The 19,855-nt window shown below is 42.6% G+C and overlaps 1 protein-coding gene and 1 long non-coding RNA gene across 5 annotated transcripts in view; one reads left to right on the top strand and one right to left on the bottom strand.

The window, feature by feature from the left end:
• Nucleotides 1-3,003: 3,003 nt before the first annotated feature.
• Nucleotides 3,004-16,314, bottom strand: LOC140210499 (uncharacterized). Of its 2 annotated transcripts, none has more exons than XR_011889246.1 (3): nt 16,095-16,314; nt 11,716-11,828; nt 3,004-3,184 (listed from the first exon to the last, which is right to left on the bottom strand). It is a non-coding gene; the product is annotated as an uncharacterized lncRNA (long non-coding RNA). The 2 variants fall into 2 exon arrangements; XR_011889247.1 differs by lacking the exon at nt 16,095-16,314 and adding an exon at nt 15,649-15,883.
• Nucleotides 15,485-19,855, top strand: part of nutf2 (nuclear transport factor 2) — a 56,055-nt gene continuing 51,684 nt past the window's right edge. Inside the window, exon 1 of one of the 3 annotated variants that reach the window (XM_072279491.1) lies at nt 15,485-15,593. The gene's annotated coding sequence lies outside the window, so the exon portion shown is untranslated. Of the gene's footprint in view, nt 15,594-15,666; nt 15,763-19,855 lie in introns of those variants that run through there. The other 2 variants (XM_072279492.1, XM_072279493.1) reach the window with 2 other exon arrangements.

The raw sequence follows: 19,855 nt of genomic DNA, 5'->3' as shown, positions 1-19,855 counted from the left end.
CAGCCACTCCGGTGGTGATGTCTGTTATTTGTCAAGTAGGGTGCCGTGCACAATCCTGATTTGATGGAGATGGACGTGAGGACATGGAGGAACACCTGTTGAAATGCCTGCTTCGCTGCTGCTGCTGCTACTGTGTGGTCCGGAAGCTCCGGAGGAGAAGGCCCCGAGTTCTCGGCTTTGCTTGTTGCTCGGCGGCCGGGGTGGGGTCAAAGCGCTCAGCAGAGGATGGTGCTCGGAGATGCTGTGTCAGAGGCTCGAAGTTTTCCGACGGTCTCAGAGTCTGCTGCGGTCGGGTGCTTCCAATGGTGCTGCATCAGCAAGTTGGCAGCGCTTGGAGGTTCATGGCGGGCAGAGTTCCTCCTTTCTGCCGCCTGCGTGGGATGATGAGTCTATCAGGACTTCGAGACTTTTTTTTACCATGCCCATGGTCTGCTCTTTATCAAATTATGGTATTGTTTTGCATTGTTGTAACTATATGTTATAATTATGCGGCATGGTTCTGGAGGACTGGAAGATTGCAAATGTCACTCCGCTATTTAAGAAGGGGGCAAGGAAGCAAAAAGGAAATTATAGACCTGTTAGCTTGACATCGGTGGTTGGGAAGTTGTTGGAGTCGATTGTCAAGGATGAGGTTACAGAGTACCTGGAGGCAAATGAAAAGATAGGCAGAACTCAGCATGGATTCCTTAAAGGAAAATCCAGCCTGACAAACTTATTACAATTTTTTGAGGAAATTACCAGTAGGCTAGACAAGGGAGATGCAGTGGATGTTGTATATTTGGATCTTCAGAAGGACTTTGACAAGGTGCCACACATGAGGCTACTTAACAGGATAAGAGCCCATGGAATTACGGGAAAGTTACATGCGTGGATAGAGCATTGGCTGATTGGCAGGAAACAGAGAGTGGGAATAAAGGGATCCTATTCTGATTGGCTGCCGGTTACCAGTGGTGTTCCACAGGGGTCCATGTTGGGGCCGCTTCTTCTTACATTGTACATCAATGATTTGGATTATGGAATAGGGGGCTTTGTGGCTAAGTTTGCTGACGATACGAAGATAGGTGGAGGGGCCAGTAGTGCTGAGGGAACGGAGAGTCTGCAGAGAGACTTGGATAGATTGGAAGAATGGGCAAAGAAGTGGCAAATGAAATACAATGTTGGAAAATGTATGGTTATGCACTGTGGCATTAGAAATAAACAGGCAGACTATTATTTAAATAGGGAAAGAATCCAAAGTTCTGAGATGCAATGGGACTTGGGAGTCCTCATACAGGATACCCTTAAGGTTAACCTCCAGGTTGAGTCGATAGTGAAGAAGGCAAATGCAATGTTGGCATTCATTTCTAGAGGAATAGAGTATAGGAGCAGGGATGTGATGTTGAGGGTCTATAAGGCGCTGGTGAGACCTCACTTGGAGTACTGTGGGCAGTTTTGGTCTCCTTATTTAAGAAAGGATGTGCTGACGTTGGAGAGGGTACAGAGAAGATTCACTAGAATGATTCCGGGAATGAGAGGGTTAACATATGAGGAATGTTTGTCCGCTCTTGGACTGTATTCCTTGGAGTTTAGAAGAATGAGGGGAGACCTCATAGAAACATTTCGAATGTTGAAAGGCATGGACAGAGTGGATGTGGCAAAGTTGTTTCCCATGATAGGGGAGTCTAGTACGAGAGGGCATGACTTAAGGATTGAAGGGCGCCCACTCAGAACAGAAATGCGAAGAAATTGTTTTAGTCAGAGGGTGGTGAATCTATGGAATTTGTTGCCACGGACGGCAGTGGAGGCCAAGTCATTGGGTGTATTTAAGGCAGAGATTGATAGGTATCTGAGTAACCAGGGCATCAAAGGTTATGGTGAGAAGGCGGGGGAATGGGTCTAAATGGGAGAATGGATCAGCTCATGATAAAATGGTGGAGCAGACTCGATGGGCTGAATGGCCGACTTCTGCCTCTTTGTCTTATGGTCTTATGGTTTTGTCAGTTCTAGTCTAGGTTTGTCCTGTGTTTTCTTGTGATATCACTCTGGAGGAATGTTGTATTATTTTTAATGCATGCATTTCTAAATGACAATAAATGAGGACTGAGTGTCCTCATAATCTAATACGCTAAAGATCAAAGGACAATTCAGGAGAATTCCATATTTACAATACATCCACGATGCTTCCTTTGAACTACACACCGCCCTCTTCACACCCACACTACAGACACCCAAATAATGAATTTAAATCAGCATTGTCTGGTCTTCTAATCAACTGTGGTTCATGATTCTTAGGAACCCATTGTTCAGAGATGCATTTTAAATTTAATCTACAGTCTATATTCATATTCATAATTGGTCAATTACTGAAGTTATTTGCTATATATGCTAACCCCCAAAAAAACAACCTAACACATACAAGTTGAAATGGACACATAAAAATCTGAATAAATATCAAACAATTTGATTAAAAACTTGTCGCAAGTGTTGTAGAAATTTCATTCTATAAATATTATAAATGATTAATGCATGGACTTGAATTGCTCAATTATGATTTATTGTTTGATCTGAATATATTTTATCACCCTGTCATTTTTAATTAACTCAAATGTATAGCTAATAGGAACTGTATAATTAAAATAATTATTAAGTGCAGTACTGAATATTCTGCAATAGTTTAGTTTACAGACTATAATTTTGCAGGATCAGTAGTTTCAGTTGTTTCATAAGGGCTTAGTACATCATATTTCATAGGAGGTCTCCTGCTGTTTTTATTTATTTGTATGAAGGTATCGTTGAGCTGAACAGTTCAATCTCTTGTGACCCAAAGCAGATATTTGTGTTTTGCACACATAATTATTCAGTCTTTTCAATGCAAATTAAGAAGATATTTGGTGAGATATGAAGTGATAAACTTTATTTCATGGTAAGCCAAACATACAAATAAAGGAATAATGATATCCATAACTAATTTAATAGAACGGATTTTCTCATACAAAAGTCATGTCATATCATGTCATGCTTCAAAATAATGGTGTGTCATTTTATTGATTGAAAAACTGGTTTTTAGTTGTTCTCCTTCATTTTCAATTAGCTACAGTATGTTGGTTTTTTTGGCCAGCCTATCCCGACCGAAATATAATTGTTTTATTCTTCCTCATTTCAGAGCTCCTACACTTTTTTCTATTGATTTGCAGCATCAGCAACTCTGCAAAATAAAAGGTATATGATAGTTATTGATTACTAATACCAAAATATTTAATTCTATCTGTACTTAATCTTTGGGAACAAAGATATGTTAGTTTTTAAACCATTTTACATTTTATTAGAAACATAGAAACATAGAAAATAGGTGCAGGAGTAGGCCATTCGGCCCTTCGAGCCTGCACCGCCATTCAGTATGATCATGGCTGATCATCCAACTCAGAACCTTGCACCTGCCTTCTCTCCATACCCCCTGATCCCTTTAGCCACAAGGGCCATATCTAACTCCCTCTTAAATATCGCCAATGAACTGGCCTCAACTGTTTCCTGTGGCAGAGAATTCCACAGATTCACCACTCTCTGTGTGAAGAAGTTTTTCCTAATCTCGGTCCTAAAAGGATTTCCCTTTATCCTCAAACTGTGACCCCTCGTTTATTGTTTTCTTTACAAAAAAGATGAATAAAAATATTTTGCTTAGAAATTCTAATAGTGCAAATACCATTTTTCTACAAATCTTTTCTGAAAAAAAAGTAGCCATTATTAATCCCGGAAGTCTGAAACTATAATGTTTAGAAGTATTTGTTCAATACATGCACAAATTATAGTCTTCACAAAGTACATTGAAGTTCTTGGGGCCTTACGCATTTATTTTTTCTTTAAACTGGGATATAAGTTAATCAAACAGGAAGGGTTAAATCACAGGATAAGTTTTTGTTGGGATAGTGTTAGCCATGACAGCAGTAACATATCAACAATCTGAAAAATTACCTCCATTTCTCTCTGTATTTCTGGCCTCACCTGCTGAACGTTTCCAGTATTTAGAGAACACAGAATACTACAACACAGGTTACTTTTCATCATTATCTGCAACTCAGCATTCAACGCTATTATCCCCTTGAAACAAATAACTAAGCTCCTAGACGTAGGCTTCAATATCTCCCTGTGCAAATGAATCCTCAATATCCTCACTTGCAGACTTCAGTCAGTTCAGATTGACAACATCTCCTCCACAATATACCTATGATTGTGTGGTGAAGTACAACTCCAATGCCACATTTAAGTTTGCTGATAACATCAGTGTTGTTGGCCGAATCAAAGGCGGTGGAGGGAGGAGGGAGATACAAAGTCTGATTGACTGGTGCCATAACAACAACCTTTCACTCAACGTCAGCAAAACCAAAGAGCTGATTATTGACTACAGGAGGGAGAAGGGAGACATCCATAAGCTGGTCTTCATTAGGGGAACTGAGGTGGAGAGGATTGGTAACTTTAAATTTCTTGGCATTATGATATCTGAGACTGTGTCCTGGGACCAGTAGGCAAGTGCCATCATAAAGAAGGCATGAGGTCGTCTCAAATTTCTTAAAAGTTTGCGTAGATTTGGCATATCACCTAAAACTTTGACAAAATTCTATAGATACACAGTGGAGAGTATCCCGACTGGTTGCATTATAGCCTAATATGGAAATCTTTCCAGAACAAAAGGACTGGCTGCACCTGAACCTGAGGGGGAACAATATCCTGCTGGCATGTTTGCTAGAGCCACTGGAGAGATTTTAAACTAAGTTGGCAATGGGATGGGAACCAGACTGATAGAGCTGAGGATGGGGCAGTTGGTATACAACTAGATGTAGTGTGCAGTGCATCAGTCTTCATTCTGGAAGACACTAGCTGTATGCCAGTAGCTTGAGAGTGTCAGGGGCAGAAATGAGTGCAGTTGGTATTACCATGGAGAAGGTGCTTGGAAAGCTAAAAGGTAGGAAGGTAGATAAGTCACCTAGACCACACCCCAGGGTTCTGAAAGAGGTGGCTGAAGAGATTATGGAGGCATTAGTAATGATCTTTCAAGAATCACTAAGTTATAGAATGGTTCTTGAGGACGGGAAAATTGCAAATGTCATTCCACTCTTTAAGGAAGGAGTCAGAAGAAAGAAAATTATAGGCTATTTAGCCTGACTTTAGTGATTGAGAAGATGTTGGAAACTATTTTTAAAAATATGTTTCAGGTACACGGAGGCACAAGATAAAATAGCCCAAAGTCAACATGGTTAGCTTAAGGGGAAATCTGACCTGACAAATCTGTTGGAATTCTCTGAGGAAATAACTGGCAGGATAGACAAAGGGGAGTCAGTGGATGTTGTCTACTTGGATTTTCTAAAGGTTTTTGACAAGGTGCCTCACATGAGACTGCTTAACATGGTAAGAGCTGATGGTATTACAGGAAAGATACGAGTATGGATAGAAGATTGGCTGACTGGCAGGAGGCAAAGAGTGAGAATAGAGGGGGCCTTTTTCTGATTGACTGCTGGTAACTAACAGTGTTCTGCAGGGGTCAGTGTTGGGACACGTAATAGGTCAAGAACTTGGATGGCAGAATTGATGGCTTTATGTCCAGGTTTGCAGATGATACAAAGACAGGTGAAGGGGCAGGTATTGTTGAGGAAGCAGGGAGTGGAATACACCCTAGGGAAGTATGCAGTCATGCACCTTGGTAGAAGGAATATAGGCGTGGACGATTTTCTAAATGAGGAGAAAATTCAAAAATCAGAGCTGTAAGGGACTTGGGCATCCTTGTGTAGGATTCCCTAAGGTTTAACCTGTAGGTTGATTCAGTGGTAAGGAAGGCAAATACAATGTTAATATACATTTCGAGAGGACTAGAATACAAGAACACTGGTCACGCTGCACTTGGAATATTGTGAGCAGCTTTGGGTCTCTTATCTAAGAAAAGATGTGTTCAAATTGGAGAAGGTTCAAAAGGGGTTCACGAGAATGATTCCAGGAGTGAAAGGATTAACATGAGGAGCATTTGATGTCACTGGGCCTATACTTGCTGGAGTTTTGAAGACTTTGGGGGGATATCAATGAAACCTTTCAAATACTGAAAGGCCTAGATAGAGTGGATGTGGAGAGGGTGTTTCCTATAGTGGGTGAGTCTAGGTCCAGAGGACACAGCCTCGGTTTAGAGGGAAGTCCATTTAGAACAGAGATGAGGGGGTATTCTATAAGCCAGAGGGTGGTGAACCTGTGGAATTTATTGCAACAGACGGCTGTGGAGTCCAAGTCATTGGGTATGTTTAAAGGAGGTTCTTGATCAGTCAGGATGTTAAAGGTTATTGGGAGAAGCCAAGAGAATGGGATTGAGAGGGATAATAAGTCAGCCATGATGGAATGGCAGAGCACACTTGATGGGCTGAATGGCTTAATTCCACTCCCATGTCTCATGGTCTAAACTCCAAGCTCACAAATGGAAAGAACTACAAAAAAAAAGTGGATATAGCTGGGTCCATCACAGAGAAAGCCCCCACCCCCCCAACACGGAGGACATGTACAAGGAGCACTGCCACAAGAAAGTAACATCCATCATCAGGGACCCCTGCCACCCAGGCTATGCTCTCTTCTCACTACTACCGCTGGGCAGGACGCGCAGGAACCTTGGGTCCACATCACCAGCTTCAGGAACGGTCATTACCCTACAACCATCAGCCTCTTGACCCGGTGTGGATAACTCATGTTTCAACACTGAACCAGCTCCACAACCTATAGCCTCTCTTTCAATGGCTCTACACTCATGTTCTCAGTATTATTTAATTATTTTTATTTACTTCTTATTATTTGCAGAATTTGTCTTCTTTAGCACATTTGTTGTTTGCTGGTCTTTTTTTAAGTTTTTATAAATTCTATTGTATCTCTTTATTTTCCTGTAAATGCCTGCAAGAAAATGGGGCACCCTGGTAGATAACGGTTAGTCCGATGCTAGTAGAGCTTGGGGCATAGGAGTACAGCGTTCAATTCAGTTCCATCTGTAAGGAGATTGTTCGTTCTTCCAGTGACCGCCTGGGTTTCCTCTAGGTGCTCCGTTTCCTCTGCCAGTCCAAAGATGTACTGGTCAGTAGGGTAACTGGTCATCGTAAATTGTACTGTGATTAGACTAGGGGTTCAGTTGCTGGGTGGCGTGGCTTGTTGGGTCAGGTCAGCCCGTTCCATGCTGTCCCTCTAAATCAGGGGTTCCCAAACTTTTTTATGCCATGGACCAATACCAAGGGGTCTGTGGATCCCCTGCTCTAAGTAAAATAAATTAAAATTAATCTGAATGTTGTATATGGTGACATATGTGTATTTGATAATAAATTTAATTTGACTTAGAGTCAAATATGAATTTATCATTGATATATAGTGAAATGTGCTATAAAATGAAACTCCACTTTGAACTACTGAGCCCTTTACTGGAGAAAACCTTTCTGAACCATAAAAGGCAATGTCCCAGTCTCAACCATCTTCCGCCGGTTTATCGACGACGTCCTTTCCATCAAAATGACAGAAGCAGAACTATTCAGTGTCAACTGCACAATGTTCAATTACACTTAGACTGCTCAGAAAATAAAAGCAGTTCATACCAGCATGCAACAAGGCCCTGGCAATATTCAAAAATCAGAATCAGGTTTATTATCACCAGCATGTGATATGAAATTTGTTAACTTAGCAGCAGCAGTGCAATGCAACACATAATCTAGCAGAGAGAGAGGGGAAAAAAAGTAATAAATAAAATAAAACATAATAATTGATTATTAAAAATGTGCTAAAACAGGAATACTGTATTTAAAAAAAAGTGAGGTAGTGTCCAAAGCTTCAAAGTCCATTCAGGAATCGGATGGCAGAGGGGAAGAAGCTGTTCCTGAATCGCTGAGTGTGTGCCTTCAGGCTTCTGTATCTCCTACCTGATGGTAACAGTGAGAAAAGGGCATGCCCTGGGTGATGGAGATCTTTAATAATAGATGCTGCCTTTCTGAGACACCGCTCTCTAAAGATATCCTGGGTACTTTGTAGGCTAATACCCAAGATGGAGTTGATGAGATTTACAACCTTCTGAAGCTTCTTTCGGTCCTGTGCAGTAGCCCCTCCATACCAGACAGTGATGCAGCCTGTCAGAATGTTCTCCACGTTGCAAGTTTTTGAGCGTATTTGTTGACATGCCAAATCGCTTCAAACTCCTAATAAGGTATCGCTGCTGTCTTGCCTTCTTTATAACTATATCGATATGCTGGGACCAAGTTAGATCCTCAGAGATCTTGACACCCAGGAACTTGAAGCTGCTCACTCTCTCCACTTCTGATCCCTCTATGAGGATTGGTATGTGTTCCTTCATCTTGCCCTTCCTGAAGTCCACAATCAGCTCTTTCATCTTACTGACGTTGAGTGTCAGGTTGTTGCTGCAGCACCACTCCACTAGTTGGCATAACTCACTCCTGTACACCCTCTCGTCACCACCTGAGATTCTACCAACAATGGTTGTATCATCAGCAAATTTGTAGATGGTATTTGAGCTATGCCTAGCCACACAGTCATGTGTATATAGAGGGTAGAGCAGTGGGCTAAGCACACACCCCTGAGGTGTGCCAGTGTTGATCATCAGCGAGGAGGATATGTTATCACCAATCCACACAGATTGTGGTCTTCCAGTTATGAAGTCAGGATCCAATTACAGAGGGAGGTACAGAGGCCCAGGTTCTGCAACTTCTCAATCATGATTGTGGGAATGATGGTATTAAATGCTGAGCTATACAGTATTCGATGAACAGCATCCTAAAGTATGTGCTTATGTTGTCTAGGTGGTCTAAAGCCATGTGGAGAGTCATGGAGATTGTGTCTGCTGTTGACCTATTCTGACGATAGGCAAAATGCAATGGGTCCAGGTCCTTACTGAGGTGGGAGTTCAGTCTGGTCATGACCAACCTCTCAAAGCATTTCATCACTGTTGATGTGAGTGCTACCAGGCAATAGTCGTTAAGGTAGCCTACATTATTCTTCTTTGGCTGGTCGGTGGCTAGAAAGCGGAGTGCCACACAAGTACAAAGCCCAAAAGCAGACTGCTCACCGTTCACCATCTCTTGTCATTCAACAACAATACAATTTTCAAGGTTCTGAGCATCAGTACCTTGGGAGGGTCATTACTGATCAAAAACTTAATTGGATCAACACATTAAATTCAGTTCCAAGGGCATGAAAGAGATTGTGTATTATTTGGTAAGAGGCTCACTTCTTGACGTTCCAATGACTGACATGAATGATCTGAAAACTAGCCCAGAGTCAATTGGCCCAATGGCTTCCTTCTTTGTCATATCAGATAATATGATTACACTCCTAAAGTGCTATTTATTTATTGATATACCATGTGGAATAGGTCCTTCTGGCTCTTCGTGCTGTGCCGCCTGACAATCCCCAATTTAATCCTAGCCTAATCACGGGACAATTTACAATGATCAGTTAAACTACCAAGCGATACTTCTTTGGACTATGGGAGGAAACTGGAACACCTAGAGAATACCATGACTTGTTGCCACTCACAGCTCCAATCTGCTAATTAAATTTGCTGACGACACTACACTGATTCACTTAATCTCAAATAATAATGAGGCAGCCTACAGAGAAGAAGTCATCACCCTAACCCAGTGGTGTCAAGAAAACAACCTCTCCCTCAATGACACAAAAACAAAGGAGCTGGTTGTGGATTACAGGAAGAATGGAGATGGGCTAACCCCTATTGACATCAATGGATCTGGGGTTGAGAGGGTGAACAGCTTTAAGTTCTTTGGCATAAACATCACCGCGGAGCCCACGTGGTCTGTACATACCGGCTGTGTGGTGAAAAAAGCACAACAGCGCCTCTTTCACCTCAAAGGGTTGAAGAAGTTTGGTGTGGGGCCCCAAATCCTAAGAACTTTCTACAGGGGCACAATTGAGAACATCCTGACTGGCTGGTATGGGAAATGTACTTCCCTTAATCGTAGGACTCTGCAGAGAGAGGTGCGGACAGTCCAGCGCATCTGTAGATGTGAACTTCACACTATTCAGGGCATTTACCAAGACAGGGTGTGTAAAAAGGGCCCAAAGGATCATTGGGGACCCGAGTCACCCCAACCACAAACTGTTCCAGCTGCTACCATCCGGGAATCGGTACCGCAGCAAAAAAGCCAGGACCAATAGGCTCCAAGACAGCTTCTTCCACCAGGCCATCAGACTGATTAATTCATGCTGATATAATTGTATTTCTATGTTATATCGACTGTCCTGTTGTACATACTATTTATTATAAATTACTGCAAATTGCACATTGCACATTTAGACAGAGAAGTAACGTAAAGATTTTTACTCCTCATGTATATGAAAGATGTAAGTAATAAAGTCAATTCAATTCAATTTAACACATGTGGTCACAGGGAGAAGGTACAAACTCCTTATGGTCATGGTGGGAATTGAGCCTGGCTCACCTGTACTGTAGAGCATAGTGCAAATCACTGTGTTCCCATACTGCCTGCTTTTCAACTCCTTAAACAAGCCATTCAACAATAACTATCAACAGCATTCTACAAGGGAAATTTATTTTCATTAGCCCAGTATAAATCATATGTGAACCTTTCAACCTCCCTTATGTAAACTTTTTAGTGCATTAGTCAGCATGACCATAAAAACCCTTTAAGATGTAGAACTGGACGGGACATTTTCTTTGCTAAAAGGGTAAGCAATGGCATCATGAGAATTCAACTCAAATATCTGGGCATAGTCACAATTAATAGCTTTTGATTAAAACCATGTTACTGTGCAACTTTTAGAAAATCTCTCATATGCCTAATGATGGTTTAAGATACAGCTGAACAGCTGATTGACTGTGAAATTGAACCTTTTACGGAAAAAAACATAGTGCTTTTAAACCAAAATAAACTTTATTCATAAAACAAAATAATTACATGAATCAACTGTGCAATGACTTTTTTTTCTTATATTCACACACAATGCATTAAGTAGGACGCTACAATGGGTAGTTAAAACTGCCCAACACATCACCAGCACCAATCTACTCACCATCAAGGTCACACATACTGAAAGGTGCTGGACAAAAGGCCAGCGATATAATGAGGGATCCCACCAGCCCTGGTCACGGACTGTTTGCCCCATTGCCCCACACCCATCGGGGAAGAGGCGACACAGCATCCACGGCAGGACCCCCAGACTCAAAAACGGTCACTCCCCCCCCCCCCCCGACAAGCCGTCAGCCGTCAGGCCAATCAACAACTTCACCCATGAGCTCACCTTATTACACATTAACCCCACCACCGCGACATATGCATCACCTAGCGTCATCTTATGTATGTGCATGCAGACTATGTACATAACCTGTACACTGTGTTTTACAGTACTGCTTTTATGTTTATATTTATTGTGTATTTTTTAATTGTGTTATTTATGATTATTGTGTTTTTTTGTGCTGCATCGGATCCAGGGTAACAATCATTTTGTTCTCCTTTACACTCGTGGACTGAAGAACAACAGTAAATGATTATGAACCTTCAATGTAGTATTCAATTACATTTCTTGAAACCCATACTACCGTTGCCACGCATGTGGCCCCTGAAGTGGTACACATCCACAAGAATTGAGGGCCTTTGCCCCCACCCGTTCATTAGCGGAAGAACCCTATACTGTGGTCCTTCCCCACCGAGCCCCTCACTTTTCGTGTGCCCCTCAGCGCATACTCACTTCTGCAGCCTGGGATGTGCCAGTCAGCAGCATTCCACTACAGACAGCTTGATGTGCTGACAAACCAGAAAGTTTCAGGCAGAGCAAAGGGCACCTTTCACTCAGTTGATGATCTGTCAAAATCAGATTCAGAATCACGTTTAATATCACCAGCATATGTCGTGGAATTTGTTGTCTTTGTGGCAGCAGTACAATGCAATACATAATAATAGAACAAAATGTGAATGACAGTAAGTAGATACATGTTAAATAGTTAAATTAAATAAACAATGCAAAAATAGAAATAAAACAAGTAGTGAGGTGGTGTCCAAGGGTTCAATGTCCATTCAGAAATCGGATGGCAGAGGGGAAGAAGCTGTTCCTGTTGCAGCCAGTTTGAATTCTCTACACCATACATTTGTAGAAATTTGTGAGTGTCTTTGGTGACATACCAAGACTCCTCAAACTCACAATGAAATGTAGCCGCTGTTGTGCCTTTTTTGTAGCTGTACTGGTATGTTGTGTCCAGGATAGACTCTCAGAGATATTGACACCCAGGGACTTAAAATTGCTCACTGTTTCCACTTTTTATCCCTCTGTGAGGACTGGTGTGTGTTCCCTCATCCTACCCTTTCTGAAATCCACAATCAGATCTTTGCGCTTACTGACATTGAGTACAAAGTTGAGCAACCTGCTCCTTCTTCCAGGAAAGGGGCTTCCCTTCCTCCACCATCAGTGCTGCCCTCAACCACATCTCTTCTATTTCACGCATGTCTGCCCTCACCCCACCCTCCTGCCACCCTACCAGGGATAGGGTTCCTCTTGCCCTCACCTACCACCCCACCAGCCTCCACATCCAGCACATAATTCTCCATAACTTCTGCCGTCTTCAACGGGATCCCACCACCAAGCACATCTTTCCCTCCCCTCACTTTCCGCAGGAATCGCTCCCCACTCAATTGTCTTGTCCATTCCCACCTCCCCGCTGATCTCCCTTGTGGCACTTATCCTTTCAACTGGGCCAAATGCCACACCTGCCCCTACACCTCCCTCCCTCACTACCATTCAGAGCCTCAAATAGTCCTTCCAGGTGATGCCACCTGGCCTGCTGAGTTCCTTCAGCATTGTGTGTGTGTTACTAGATGTTATGGGCAACCTGCTCAGGAAACACCCGGATTTATCCATCAAGTCCTTCTGCAGTGTCTGCAGAACATTCCACGCTGACTACTGCTTGATGGACTTGTGGTCAAAAGCACACGAAGCATTGTCACAGGAAAGCAGTATCCGTCATCAAGGGCCCCCGCCATCCAGGACATATTCTCTTCTTGTTGCTGCCATCAGGAAGAAGTTACAGGGGCCTCAGGACTCACATCATCAGGTTCAAGATCAGTTACTACCATCTCAGGCTCTTGAACCAGAAGAGATAACTTCACTCATCCCATCACTGAACTGTTCCCACAACCTAAAGACTCACACTCATGTTCTCAATATTTGTTGCTTATTATTATTACTTCTTCATTTTGTATTGGCACAGTTTGTTGTCTTCTGCACTCTGCCTGAACACCCCAGTTGGGTGGTCTTTCATTGGTTCTGTTATGGTCATTATTCCATAGATTTATTGAGTATGCCCACAAGAAAATGAATCTCAGGGTTGTATATGGTGACATATACAACCCGGGAGGGGGGAGAAGATGGCGGCACGATGGCAGCGCGTGCGGCCACTTCGGTGATGATATCCCTTATCCGTCAAGTAGGGGACTGTGCACAATTCTGATTTGATGGAGACAGACGTGAGAGTACGGAGGAACATCTGGAAAACTTCTGAAATGCCCGCTTCGCTGCCACTGCTACTGTGTGATAACCGGAATCTCTGGAGCTGAAGGCCCTGAAATCCTCGACTTTGCATGTTTCAGCGGCTGGGGAGAGGTCGAAGGCGCTCGGCAGAGGATGGCGCTCGGGAGGCTGTATCGGAGAGGCTGGTCGGAAGCTCAAAGTTTTCGGACGGATGGACAGTGTTGGCTGTGGTTGGCTGCTTCCAAGGCATCGGCAAGTCGATGGTGCCTGGAGGTTTATGGCAGGGAGTTTCTCCCTTTTGCCGCCTGCTATCGGGGACTCGGGACTTTGAGACTTTTTTTTTTACTGTGCCCATGGTCTGTTCTTCATCAAATTATGGTATTGCTTTGCACTGCTGTAACTATATGTTATAATTATGTGGTTCTGTCAGTGTTAGTCTTTGGTCTGTCCGGTTTTCTGTGATATCGCTCCGGAGAAACATTGTATCATTTCTTAATGCATGTATGCATTTCTAAATGACAATAAAAGAGGACTGAGTGTTCTCATAATGTAAAGTATAGGTGCTTTGAGAATGAATTTACCTTGATCTTTGAAATAAAGCGTGTGCAAGCAAGGAGGCCTACAAACCTGACTCAGTTACACCAGTTCTGTCTGGAGGGATGGCACAAAATTCCAGCAACTTACTGTGAGAAGCCTGTGGAAGGCTACCCAAAATGTTTGACCCAAGTTAACAATCTAAAGGCAATGTTACCAAATACTAACAAACTTCTGACCCACTGGGAAAGTGATGAAAGAAATAAAAGCTGAACTAAATCATTCTCTCTACTATTATTCTGACATTTCACATTCTTAAAATAAAGTAGTGATCCTAACTGACCTAAGATAGTGAATGTTTTCTAGGATTAAATGTCAGCAATTGTAAAAAACTGAGTTTAAATGTATTTGGCTAAGGTGTATGTAAACTTCTGACTTCAACTGTAAATATGAAACACTATCTCTATTTCAAATGCTGGATTTGGAATAGATGTGCAAAATGAAATTCAAATGGTACATTAGAAACATAGAAAATCTACAGCACAATACAGGCCCTTTGGCCCACAAAATTGTGCTGAACATGTCCCTACCTTAGAAATTACTAGGCTTACCGAGAGTCCTCTATTTTTCTAAGCTCTATGTACCTATCCAAAAGTCTCTTAAAAGACCCTATCGTATCCTCCTCCACCACCGTTGCTGGCAGCCCATTCCATGCACTCATCACTCTCCGAGTAAAGAACTTACTCTGTACCTACTCCCCAGCACTTTAAACCTGGGTCCTCTTGTGGCAACCATTTCAGCCCCGGGAAGAAGGCTCTGACAATCCACATGATCAATGCCACTCATCACCTTATACACCTCTATCAGGTCACCTCTCATCCTTCCTCGCTCCAAGGAGAAACGGCCAGGTTCTCTCAACCGATTCTCATAAGGCATGCTCCCCAATCCAGGCAACATCCTTGTAAATCTCCTCTGCACCCTTTCTGTGGCTTCCACATCCTTCCTGTAGTGAGGTGACCAGAACTGAGCACAGTACTCCAAGTGGGGTCTGACCAGGGTCCTATAGAGCTGCAACATCACCTCCCAGCTCCCAAATTCAATTCCACGATTGATGAAGGCCAATACGTACACCGTATGCCTTCTTAACCACACAGTCAACCTGCGCAGCTGCTTTGAGAGTCCAATGGACTCGGACCCCAAGATCCCGAAGCTGAAACAGAAGAGTTGAAAAATAGTTCTACGCAAGTATTCAGCGCCTTCCAGAAAACCACATTTTAGCTCTAAAGCTTTAACCAACCAATTTGCCTCAACTTTACACAGCAATCGAGCCCCACCTCGTGGCTCACGTCAGCACAACTGTACCGGGGAACTGTAGTTACTTCCTTCATCTAGTTTAAACCCGGGATTGACACGGAAACTACAAGTCCCACAATGCATTCTAACCCGCTCCCCCTACGAGCATGCGTCGTGCTCCGGAGTTGAGTGTGCTTTCTCCTTCCCCCACGCAGCGGCTGGGAGGCGCCTGGTAGCGACTGTCGCCATAGTGCGATCCGCCGGAGTCGGGGCACTGGGTAAGCATTTTCTACAGTAGCTCGTTAACCTGTTCATAGTTGAGCCTTGACTCACCGAGGTGTGTATGCGGGTTGGGGCGGCCGCTGTATTGGCCGCGTTCTGCGCGCCATACATTTCGACGAGGTTGGCCGACCTGGCCCTTAGTTTGAGGGGTCGGGCCTGGTTTGGGTAAGTGGAGGTATGGGGAGGGGGGAGGTAATATTTAGGCTGAGCGATGGCGCCTTTGGGCTCGGCGGCGAGCGGGTTCCCTGTACGAAGTTCGATTTTCTCCGGTTCTTATCGGTAAGGCCAGGCGGCCTGTGTCCGGGTGGTGGAAGCGGTAATGTGCCATGCGCCTTCAGCCGTCGCTCTACTGGCGGTCATGACGCTGCGCTTTTAAATGTTAACTTCCAACTATTTTAAAAATAAACGGGCGACTGCGAGTGAGCAGGCGCACAAACCCACGAATGGGTTCACTTTCCTGCCGAAAGCTTGGGGCGTTAAGCTCTCATTGAACTCACCCGTCCCCCGTCAACCTGCACCATCTTTTTCCGTTCTGTCTGTGCGGGAGTCGGTTTCGTTTTCCTCGTGTGTGCGGTTTCGGGGAGTTAGTAAAAGTTGGCGTTGTGCTCGAGTGGGTTACCGAGGGGGGATGGCACTTGGCGCCCCTGTGTTTAAAGCATGGAGGAATTCAAAGATGATTTAACGCAGATCCATTCCTTGGCAGCCATCTGCTTTACAGTTCTGATTTTCTGTTGAGACTCTATCCCCGTCACAGCAAAGGCGACGAGTCATTCATTCTATGGCGGCCGCCAATTGACTTCAACCCCCAAGATAACCTATCCGCTTTTGATATTCTCTTCTTGGTTCCATCTCGGTGTTTTTGAGATTTCTGTATTTGTACCGTTCTCTTGTTCTTATTCACGAATTTGATGTCACTCAGTGTAAAATAGATTAGTGCAGTTTGAAAGCTGCCTGCTACGTCTAAGGTAACGTGTATGGAACCCTCCGTGCCGACATGCATCACCAATTCGCGCTCTATGATCTGTGGTTGCCGCTTAAGGTTTCTTATTCCGAAGGGAGCTTTTACGAATTAAAAAAAAAAGTTGGGATATGTAACTCAATGGAAAGAGGGCTCTACTTATAGTTTTATAACTCTGCTGTTTTTGATCCTACTGCAATACTGTAAGTATTTAATCGTTAGTTTAGCAACACCTTCACGATCCCTGATCTGACCCCTTGAATTTTATACTTTAAACTTGAATAGTTGCCGTTGCACTTCGTTTGTTTTGGAGTCTTAAAAAGTCGTAGTTTGTGTTACTTTCTCGAAAAATTCACAGGTTTTTAAGATAAGAGCTGAAAAATTAAGTGGTGACTGTTGCTAAAAAGTTGCTGTGGATAGAACACAGAATGATACAGCACAGTACAAGCCCCTTGTCCCATGACATTTTTGCTAACCTTTTAACCTACTCAATCAATCTAACTCTTCCCTCCTACCCTCCATTTTTCTATCATCCATGTGTCTATCTAAGAGATTATTTGATGTTACTAATGCCTCTGCCTCTACCGCCACTCTGTGTATAAGGAAACCTTACCTTTGACATTCCCCCCCCCCCCAATATTTTAATCCAACCACAAATTATGCCTCCTTGTGTTATCTGTTTCCATCTTAGGCAAAACTTTGGATATCTACTTGCGCTATTCCTCTTATTATCTTGTACACTTATATCAAGTCATCCCTCATCCTCCTTCACTTCAAAGAGAAAAGCCCCAGTTAGCTCAACCTATCTTAATAAGGCAAGCTCTAATCCAGGCAGCATCTTGGTAAATCTCCTCTGTACTCTTTAAAGCAGTGTTTCCCAACCTTTTTTTTTTTTAGCTCAATGCACCTTCATACTTGCCCCTATAGTGTAAAAACATGTGGAATATGCTTGAATGAGAAAAATGATTCTGCTTTAAAGTTTTGTGTCTTTAGACCTATCTTACACAGTACCTGTGCACTGTACAGTGGTTTTGATATGAATGTGATCCTTGTACTTGATAGTTTTTAGCAAGAGTTGAAATATCTGGTTCAAGTTGTGATAGCAAAAACTTAAGTCCCCATGCGTAACAATGTCCAAGTGGTTTCTGTTTTTTTGTGTATGTGGTCCACTACACTGAAGCCTTTTTCAACAAGGTAGAAGAATGAAAATGCAATGAAGAACAGTTTGTCTCCTCAAAGATGAGGAAACTTTGTATGACAGTGTAGCCACATACCACATATACAGGCCAACATTTTTGAAAAGCATTTTGCTTCTTCATCATTCTGAATTTTGATAATTTCTTCTTGTAAGCTCTCTTCCTGTTCTTCCACCATGCAAAGAAATGGGTTAATTACCCAGTAATAATTTCCAGATTATTCAAATCCTTGAATCGATTCTGAAAATCCTCTTTCAGTACTGCAGGTGTAAGCAGTACTTTTGCAATCACCGTCTGCGATGCCAGGAAACTGTGAGAACATTCTTCTCCCAATGTTTTGCTTATATATTTCCAATATCCAATAAAAGTGGTTGCTGTACTTTTTGCCTGGATTAAATTGAAATTTAGAATCTTCATTTAATCATACAGATTGACAAGTAATGCCACATCTGCATGTAGAAGTTCAATCTTGTTTCCCAAGCACTATGACTTAAAGCAAAAATTCAATCACAGTATCAGAAAGATGGAAGAAATGTTTAAGCAGCAGCCATTGACAGCCAGTGCACACTACAGTGTGAAGAAGCAAGCTTTCAGACTCTCCATCGATATCTTGATATAACTGGTGAAATATTCAGCTATTTAATGGAGGAGCTTTAATTTTGTTGATAGGAGATATTACAGGAGTCAAGCTTGGGGGGAAAAAGGCCATTGCTGAGGTTTTCAGCTGTGAGATGTTGATGATGAATTACACAATGGATTGCAAACAGACTTGGAATTTTTTTCATAAATGCCACTAAACCAGCATGGTGCTCCATCTGTTGCACAAGAAATCATGTTCCTATCAGAATACTTTTATCCTCAATATACATTTTGATCTTGTCATAGATTGATTCTCCATTGATGTGTTTTTCTCTTTTTACAAGAGAACCTCTTCATAAGCCTTTCCATTTTTGATAAACTATACATATGCCATTAGCAATGCCTTGTTGTCTCGCACGGTTGACTCATCCAATTGCATCACAAATTCTGTTTTTTTGTAATTCTGTGCATAGATTATAGTCAATGTCTTCATTCATTTTGTCAATACGACAAGCTACAGAGTTATTACTCAGAGGAATTGATTTTAAAATACTAGTATCCATTTTGAGAACAGTGGTGAACACTTCTGATACAGCAGGCATTATTAATTTTTCACCAATTGCATGAGATTTTCCACACTGCTATAATTTTGGAAATGTTATAGGAGGTATGAGAAGGTCATCTTTAACTTTCTTGGCAAATGACTTGAGTGTGCAGTGCTTTTCAAATGCTTCTTTCATCTTCTGAAACTGAGTAATACCACAAGTAGCCTTTTCAAAGTGTCTTTTACGGAAGTTTTCCCTGCAATCTTGATGGTTTCATTCCTTCATTGGACAATACAGATAAGACACATGGAACATCGCTGATCTGATGGGAATGGAATAAAACCATACTCCAAGTATGTAACATTGTCTTGACGTACTTTCTGTGGTTTCTGTTTCTTAGCAGAATTAGAATTCAAGGCTTCTCCACCTTCAGACTCATGGAGATCACGCCGTACATATTCATCTATCATTAACGAGGCTAAATTAAAAATTAACATAAACTGGGAATGCCTATCGGATGTTGGCAATGGCAGCAAGTTGACATGGTTGGTCAGGCCAGGATGTCGCTTACTGTCCCCCCACCCCCAAGAATCTTGAATGCCCCCCCCCGACAACTTTTATTTGCCCAACACCCCCCACCCAGGACACATAACTGCCTCCTTGGAAATCATTGTTCTGAAGTTTTCATAACCTTCCGGCAATGAAGTGGCCAGAACTGAACACAATATTGCAGGGGTGGTCTAACCAAGGCTTTACAGAGCTGCAGCACCTTGTGGTTCTTGAAATAATTTACACAACTAATGAAAACCAATGCACCAGCTACCTTCTTAACAATCCTATTAACTTGTGCAGAAATTTTGAGGGATCTATGGATGTGGGATTGCCGTTCTTCCACACTGCTGAGAATCTGCCATTATCCTGTATTTCAGTGGTCCCCAACCACCGGGCCTCAAAGAATGTGCTATTGGGCAGCGAGGAAA

This window comes from Mobula birostris, chromosome 15 (genome assembly GCF_030028105.1).
Source record: "Mobula birostris isolate sMobBir1 chromosome 15, sMobBir1.hap1, whole genome shotgun sequence".
Classification (NCBI taxonomy): domain Eukaryota; kingdom Metazoa; phylum Chordata; class Chondrichthyes; order Myliobatiformes; family Myliobatidae; genus Mobula; species Mobula birostris.
Note: the sequence above shows the minus strand (reverse complement) of the source record. Positions and strands in the feature narration are given on the sequence as shown.